At 40.7% G+C, this 8,825-nt stretch overlaps 1 long non-coding RNA gene across 1 annotated transcript in view; it reads left to right on the top strand.

Moving 5' to 3' along the window:
• The first annotated feature begins 1,853 nt into the window (after positions 1–1,853).
• Positions 1,854–8,825, top strand: part of LOC110350002 (uncharacterized) — an 81,721-nt gene continuing 74,749 nt past the window's right edge. Inside the window, exon 1 of the long non-coding RNA XR_002396242.2 lies at positions 1,854–1,981. This is a non-coding gene — a long non-coding RNA (uncharacterized LOC110350002). The remainder of the gene's footprint in view (positions 1,982–8,825) is intronic.

Below are 8,825 nucleotides of genomic sequence, written 5' to 3'. Positions count from 1 at the left end.
GGCAGAGGGGCATCTGCAGAGGAGAAACAGCAGATCATTGCAGGCCAAGACAGCAAAATCAACAAGAGGGAAGACAAGCCTATTTCTGTCCCTTATATTGTATCCAGGGTACTAGGATTAGGGTGGTGCTAAGCCAATTAGTGGATGGATTTAGTAATTGCATACCCTTAATCCCAGTATCACACACTCTAGATTCAGCCGCCTCTGAAAAAGCCCCATCTAAGACTGAATGAGGCTTTAGGGGGACATCTAGACACAAACTGTAAGAGCTGATGACTTCTGTTTTGGGATAAATTGGTATAATGTTATTAATACAGATTTGGAGCCAGATGTATTTGGGTTCACATTGCTAATATGGTAACTACTAGCTGAGCATTCTTATCACCTGTGTGAGCCTCAGTCCCTACATCTGTGAAATGGGCTGGAAAGCTCCTACTTGCTGTAACTGTGTTGTGGATTCGATGAGAATGACATGTCTGGTTTTTTTTTAACTGAGGATTAAATCTAGAATGTTCACATTGACCTACACCTTCAGCTATTTTTATTTTTCTTTATTTTGAGACAGAGTTTCACTTAGTCACTAAGTTGCCCGGGCTGAACTTGAACTTGTGATTCTCCTACTTCCACTTCCCAGAATTCTGGGATTTTAACATATCCACGGGGCTATCAGGGTATCAGAATGCTGGTCAGTATACTACATGTATGTTGTTTCCACTGTGACAGTCCCTGTGTAGTTTTTTTTCCGGTTGAACCCATGTAAATACAAATTTATTGGGGTTTTCTTATACCCAGAGAAGAAGTTGGTATATGGATGGAGCAGTTCCTCATGAGCATGGAGGTTAGGCATCAGCTAGACCTCAGAGGCCACTCTGCCCATCTTCTATCTCTTTTTGGGCCACTGCTTCGTTTTTCTCTCACTCTAATTCCACTAATTCTCACTCTAATTCCTGCCTGCAGCATTCCCCTGCTGGAGGTTCCCTATGAGAGACTGGCCAAAGTCTCAAGTCTTGAGGAGAAAGGCTCAACCCACTATTTTGGAACATAAACTCAGAGGACCACAAGACCATCTGAATGAGCAACCCCTTATCTCCAGATGTGTTATGGTTTAGGTCTCATACGTACCCCCTCCAAAGTCTCATGTGTTTGGAAGGTGGCTGTACCATGGGGACTCTACACTTCACAGTGGATTAATCTATTCATGAGTTCAGTAGCTAAATGTGCTGCCAGGAGGTGGGACCTGGCTGGAAGTGGGTCACTGGTGTTGTGACGTGGAAGGATGTATTCTTGTCCCCAGTCCTGGCTCCTCTTTCTGCTCCTTGGCTGCCATGGGATGAGCAGCTTTCCTCTGCCATGTCCTTCCATGGTGCTGGTTCTGTCTTGGAGTCAGTTGACTTTGGACTGAAATCACTGGAAACTGTGAATCAAATGAACCTTCCTCCTTTAAGGTGAGGGTGTCTGGTACTTTGCCTCAGTGATGGGAATGTGACTAATACAAGACGTACAATATGAATTTCTTTCCCAAATCACCTGATAGTAAGCATACCCTGGGAAGCATATTAAACATCCAGATTTCCCAGCACTGACAACAGTTTTGGACACCACCAAGATGAGTGAGAAATCAGTGGATGGGGTCCTGAAGTCCTTTTGTGGTGGCTGGGAGTCCACCCTTTATCCAGATAGTCCCCAGAAAGCATGATCTGGCAAACAATCCCATTCTATCCCCAAGGGCAGGTGTTTTACAGCCAATGACAACAGCCACCAGTTACCAAGCACATATTGCTTGCAGATACGCTAAGTGTTTCACCTATGAGGCAGGTGCTATTTTATAAGCATCATTCTCCGTTTATTTTACAGAAGCTCAGAGAGAACAAGTGACTCTCTTAAGGACTCACAGCTAGTGGGAGAGGTGCTGGGATTTGAACTCAGACAGCCTGACCCTAACACCAGGGTTAACTGCATCATTTCTCATCTCAGCCATAAGGTGGGTAACTGAGTGACTTTTACTGGAGGAACTGGGTTGGACCCTCAGGATGCAATTTAACATGATGCTTTGTAGACAACATGAGAGGCCAGAGGCAAAGACATCAGCCAAGAGACAGAGGATAGATGAAGAAGCCTAGATCAGAACCATGGCCAGGGCCTCAAGGGAAGAACATGGAGGAGTCCCCAGGCCCCAGAAACTAGAAACTGGGTGTCTGCTTTGATTTGTGGTCTTCAGACCAATGGGTATCACATTTGGTGTTGTGTGGACCCTTTGGTGGCCTTGGTGGCTGCTGTCCCTTAGCAGCTCTGGGGAGGGATAAGGGGAATATTCTGTCTTTGCTAAGGGCCTTTCAGTGTTGGGTCTGCCTGGACATCCTCTTATTTTGGAACCTTTTCCTAAATTTAGGAGACGTACATTTGCTGTCATTGACCAATTTTTCCTTGCTAGACTCTGATGCTCTTCTCTCTCTCTTTTCTTTCCATTAATTTTATTGGTACATTTTAGGTATACAATATGATGACATTTATCATTGGGCATTTGTACCTGTACATGATCTGTCTTGGTTCTTGTTTTTTCCCCATTCTCTTTCCTTCCCTTCCATCCCTCCACCCCTCCTTATTTACAAAAACTTTGTTTCCATTTTTTCCTTCTTTTCTCATTTTTTTCCCTTTCTTTCCTTACCCCACCCCCTCCCTACTTCCCCTTCCCCTTTGGACCTTCTTTTCCTATTTTATATTATCTATTGTACATTTTGGACTTCATTTACACTTTCAGTCTCTCACACCAGAGAAACTAATCGGTGTTTACACATGTGTGTCCTATTTATTTCATTTAAGAGTATGGTCTCAATGTGCATCCATTTAGCTATAAATGTCTCTAGTTTATCCTTCTTTATGGCTGAGTAGTACTCCATTTAATAAAAAAAACCCCACATCTTCTTTATCCATTCACCAGTTGATGGGCATTTAGGCTGTTTCCAAGATTTAGCTATTACAAACTGGGTCACTATAATCATGGATGTGCATAATTTCTGCCCAAGAATCTTCATTTTCTCTTCTGCTTCCATTTGTTTCCATTTAGTTTACAGTGATCACCCTCCTCATTCCATTTGAGTTATTCCATCCCAGAAATTCCTTCCTTTCAGCTGATGCAGTGCTATGTGTAGAAAAGAGCCAGAATCCTACATGAAAAGCCAAGTGTCCATTGATAATGTGATTCCAGTTTGAGCTTGTCTGTAAAGTGGGCATAATTGACCTTGCAGACTTCTTCTGGAAGTTAAGAGAGGTTATTTGTAAAAGAGCCTATCAATCCTTTGCCATTATGTAAATATTCATTGGCTTAATTTAGTTGTCTCGTTCATGATTTCCTCACCTCCTTCATCTCTTTCTGCCCCATTCCTGCTGGTACCTCCCAGGCTCTGTGACACTGCTCCCTAACAGGAGTTACTGAAGTGCAGGACACCTGTTTTGATGCCAGGGCCTGATGTATGTTCCCTGGCCAAGGTGACCCACCCTCGAGGGCACTTTCTCTTCCCCAAAGTGATATTTTTTACTATCATCAGAATACTTTCTTCACTGTGCAGGGAAACAGGCAGGTTTCAATTTGTATCAGTTATCTACTTTTTAAAAATTAATTATACTAACACTTTCTTTTATTTTTTTAAATTTTAATTTATTGGTACATTTTAGGTATACAATATAATGACATTCATCATTGGAAATTTGCACCTTTACATAGTCTCTCTTGTTCTTATTTTTCCCACTTCCCCTGCCCTCCCTTCAATCCCACCATCCCTCCCTATTTACAAAGACTTTGTTTCCATTTTTCCATTTTCTCATATTAATTCCATTCCCTTCTTTCCTTTTCCCTACCCCTCCCACTTCCCCTTCCCCTTCCCCTTTGACCCTTTTCTTCTTATTTCACATTATCTATTAGACCTTTTAGTCCTTATTTACACTTTCAGTTTCTCACACTAGAGAAACTATTCGGTATTTACACATGCCCACACCTTCTTTTAAAAAAGTAAATTTGTCAGTCACATTAGGGAATTGTCTAAGATTTGGTAGTTGCATTGACCAAAAATACTTGAGGCCAAAACTAGTAGACTCATTGGGAGGTGAAACATCTTGAAATTTGCAAGTTGAATGGTATTTGAATAGTATTTCTTAAGAATAACCTGGAGTGCTTGTGAAAATACAGATTTCTTGCCCCCACCTTGGAGTAAATGAATCAGCATCCAGGTGATGCTTATCAGGCAACTGTAAAAAGCACTGATTTTGTACCTCTGGGAGATATTTTTGATATGTGTATTAGAATTCTTGTCTTAATCCCAAATAAAAGTAGATTTTAAAACTAAGAAGCTCAATATATATTATTTTTTAAAATCCAGTAAGTATGGTCTCCTTTCTCTTTTTCTTTTTTGCCCCTTCCTCCCTCTTTTCTCTCTTCTTTCTCTCTCCCTTTCTCTCTCTCTCTTTCTTTCTTTCTTTCCTTTCTTTCTTTCTCCCTCCCCTTCTCTTTCTTCCTTTCTTTTTCTTTTTCTCTCTTTCTTTTTTCTTTCTCCCTTTCTCCCTTCCTTCCCTTCCCTTCTTCCTCACTTTCCCTTCTCTTCCTCCTCCCTCCCCTCCCCTCCCCTTCCCTCCCTCCCTTCCTTTTCCCCACACATTCACTTACATGCATGCAGTTAAAGCAAAACACTTTCCTCTAGAGGTGAGTATAAGAAATTTAGGATATGGGGTTATGAAATTAATTCAGTCTCTATGTTCTTCCTGTTTATTTTTTTTTATGCAGAAAAAGAAAAATGAACTCATTTTTGCCTTATTAATTCCCCAAAAGCATTTGTTCAAAGAAATATTTCCATATATCTACAAAAGTAACCATGGCTATTAGAAGTTAGATTATCATTTCAATGGTTTCTGACATTAAGGGATTTCCAAACTATTTCAGTAGGGCTGATCTGCAGATTCAGGCTGAAAAACAGGCACAATGCTGGGTAGTTTTCCATCTATAATATCATTTAATCTTCAAAGTGATTTTGTGGGGGATCTTTATCATCATCTTGCACATGAGCAAATAAAGACTCAGAGTTTAGGGGTTTTGTCCCAGGTCATGTTGCCACTAAGTGCTGTGGTTTTCTTGAGACTTTGTTTCTTTAATAAGAATCACCCTTATCACTGAAATGAATTGCTGTTAGGTCTGGAGAGCTGGCTTGAGATGTGCTTTTTGGAGAGATTAAAGATTGAGTATTGAGAATATCGGTAATATTTGGGAACGCTTTTGCTGAAATGGTACAAGAACGGGCTTTTACAGTAAGGGAAAAAACATCACTTAGGAGCTATGTGACCTTGAGAAAATTTCTGAACTTTTTTGAAATTCAGGCTCTGAAAAATGAAGGCAATAGTGTCTAATTCACTCTTTAGAAGGGACTTGAGAGAAGTGAGTAAAACAAATGATTTAAAGGGTCTGAAAGTGTCAATCACCTGGTTAGTGCTTAATAAAGTTTAGTTCTGTCTTCCTTTTTCCTTCTGGTCACAATTTGAATGTCTCGTCATTATACATTTTCTTCTCAACTTTTCTGCCAAACTTTTTCTAACTGGGGTCAGATTCTTAATGATACAATATATTTAAATATTATCATTATTGGGCTGGGGATGTAGCACAGTGGTAGGGTGTATGCTTAGCCTGTGTGAAGCTCCAGGTTCAATTCCCAGCACCAAATATGTGTAGCTGTAACTTATCATTTTGCATGCATTATTCTTTGAATTCTCAGTACAACTTTCTGAGGAAGATATTACTATCATTCCCAGTCTACAGAGGTGGCAGCCTGGCAAATTGGTGAGGCCCAAGTAGCATTGTGAGGAAGCACACAGCAGGGGCTTCTAACCTGGTTGGTGGAGGCAGGGACAGCTGGGGGGGAATAACTTGCAAGCTGAGTCCAGAAGCCTGACCAAGAAAAACCAACCACTCAAGCTTTGGTTCACACCCACACAAGCCTTGTGAGAGTAAATTACACACTTGTGTTAAGCTGCAGCGATGTTGGCATTGCTTGTTTCTGCAGTGCAAGCTCAACATGATTCAACAGCTCCCATCCTAACCATTCTCTGATTTCTTATTCTGCTATATTTTTCTTCATTGTACCAAATACTACTTGATATTAAATCATGTATTAATTTACCTATTTCCCCATTATCTATTTTTCTCCAATAGAATTAAAACCCCATCAAGGCAAAAAATTCAGTGGAGTCTTTGTTTCATTCACTACTGTATCCTTTTGGTCTAATATAATGGATGGCACAGGGTAGGTGGTCAACAGATCATTTCAAACGGATGAACAACTGAATAGTTATTCCTACCTGTCCTATATTGACACATAGGTTTGTGGTATTTAAATTTCTTTTTACCTATTTACAAATATTCCTTATGTAGACCTACTATGTGCCAAATAGTCTCTGGGGATCTAACAGAAAATTTCTCAGTAAATTGTAAGTCTGTCTCCCTGAAATGAACTCCCCAAATCCCAAGACTATAATTTATTGTTTATTTCCCAGTCCTGCACATAAAAGACACCCAAGGATGTTTATAAAATGAAGGAGTGTGACTAACAAGCTTGTGAAGAAAGTATTATTATCATCTACAAAGGAGAAAATGGATTCAATTCATACTGCCAGTAAAGACCAGGCTTTTTGCTGGTCACCTGCCTCTGCATCACCCTGAAGCACTTCTTCTTGCAAGAAGACATAGTTCTCTTTGGCTATCACCTAGATTCAGCATAAGGACTACGAGTCCTTTGAGGGCAGGGCTATGTCTTGTTTCTTTCAGTTCGGTGTCACTGGTACCTGCACAATGCCTGGCTGATAGCAGTGGGAACTCAATACATGTATGGAATGAATGAATGAATTTATTTTGCAACTTTAATGTGTCCTTTTCTTTATATAAACTTCCTTGAATATTTTACCCATTGATATGTACCTGGTTGCCAGGCCTATATGTGTCCTAAAGTCTGTGCCATAGTCTTTTTTTATAACCTTAAAAATACACTTGAACTTTCTTCATTCCTCTGTTTTTACATAAGAACAGTTTTTCTTTTTTGCAAAAATCATCACTCACAAAGGCTGCCTATTCCCCAGGTACTTTGCCAGCAGTAATGGGGCTCTTTGGGTTTAAGGGTCAAGCTGCCAGGTTTTACCCATCCACAGTAGTAATTGAGAAGAAAACTAGAGCTTTCCTCTTACTATAGTTTTGTATCAGGAAACCCAGTGTACAAAGCTTGCAGTTTCTGGAGTCAGACTGCTTGGATTCACACTCCAGCTGCAGCACTTACTAGCCATGTAATCTTGGTTCAGCCACTAAACTTCTCTGCGCCTCAGTGTTCTCATCTGCAAAATGGTCACAATAATTTTATCTACACAATTAGCATATATGTATGTGTGTACATATATGGAATAGTGTCAGTCACATAACCACTAAATAAAGGTTAATTATTATGATCAAGCATATATCTATTAAGTATTCAAACAAAATTTACTGGTACCCATTAGGGCTTAGGCATCTTTGTTCAGTGGTGGGAATACTATATAAATGAAATACTGCCCCTGCCCTCAAATTTCTTGAAGAGAAAGACAGTTAAATGTGCAGTTATTGTACAGTACATGAATGTTGGAAGAATGAACATTGAGATGCTTCAGAAGCACGTGGCAGGGGCTTCTAACATGGTTGGAGGATCCAGGAAAGACCAGAGGAAGTCATTCTAGCTGAGTCCAGATCGCTGAATAGGAATTAAACCTTCAAAGTGTTAGTGGGTGGAGACAGGTCAAGGACTTTCTAGGCAAAGGATCAGCCCATGAATGCAGCGTGTGGAGTCTGGAGAAAGGATGGGGATTTGAAGCAGTGGTGGGCACATTTGATATATGTGGTCTGAAGTAGGGTTGAAAGAGTTTGGAGCTGGAACAAGTGGTGTCCTGAAGGTCAGTGTTTTCCAAAATGTGCTTATAATCTATCTAGAAATGTTGAGAAAATGCAGATTGTGATTCCATGCACCTATGGTAGAGTTTGAGAGTCTACTTGTCCAACAAGCCTTCAGGTGCAGCAAGGGGAGGAAGATACTATGGAAGACTGGAAGCTGTTGGAAACAAAAAAGAAATAAATAAGCAAAGGAAATACAAAGAAGACTTCTTCCTTCCAACCTCTGTCGCTTGCCTATTCCCAAGTGAGCTGAACTCTTCTACATTTCCAGCCACTGCAAGTTCTCCTCTTTCAGGTAGATGCCTCCTCATCTACTAAGGTGAGACTTATTCTCATTTTCATGTTTCTGTGAAAGGCTGGCTTACCAGAGCATTTCTCAGAGGAGGCCAGGGAAATCTGCAACAGAATCCACTCAGGATGGTTACTAATGTTGCAATCTTTCCTCTTTTTTGGCCATGGTTATGGTTTAAGTGCCTCCCAAAGTTCAGAGAGGAGCAAAGTTCAGAGAGGGAGCTAGAGAGATGATTGGATTGTGAAGGCGCTAACCTCATCAACTGATAAAAACACTGATGAGTTCATTAGCTGGATGTGCTGTTAAGAGGTGGAATCTGGAGAAAGTAGGTTTCAGGATGGGGGGTATAACCTGGAAGGATGTATTCTTGTCCTTAGCCCCTTTCTTTCCCTCTGGTTCTCCCTTTGGTCTCTGCTTCCTGGCTGCCATAGGTGAGCAGCTTTCCTCACTGTGCTGTTCCACCATTGGAACAAATTGACCATGGACTGAAACCTCTGAAACTGTAAGCCAAAAATACACCTTTCTTCCTCTAAGTTGTTTTCCTCAGATACTTAGTTGCAGGGACAAAAAGCTGACTAATATAGTCAA

This window comes from Heterocephalus glaber, unplaced genomic scaffold (genome assembly GCF_053883595.1).
Source record: "Heterocephalus glaber isolate CG9 unplaced genomic scaffold, H.glaber_assembly_v1.0 deba00001481, whole genome shotgun sequence".
NCBI classification, from domain to species: Eukaryota; Metazoa; Chordata; class Mammalia; order Rodentia; family Bathyergidae; genus Heterocephalus; species Heterocephalus glaber.
The sequence above is the reverse complement of the archived record's forward strand: the minus strand, read 5'-3'. Positions and strand labels throughout refer to the sequence as shown.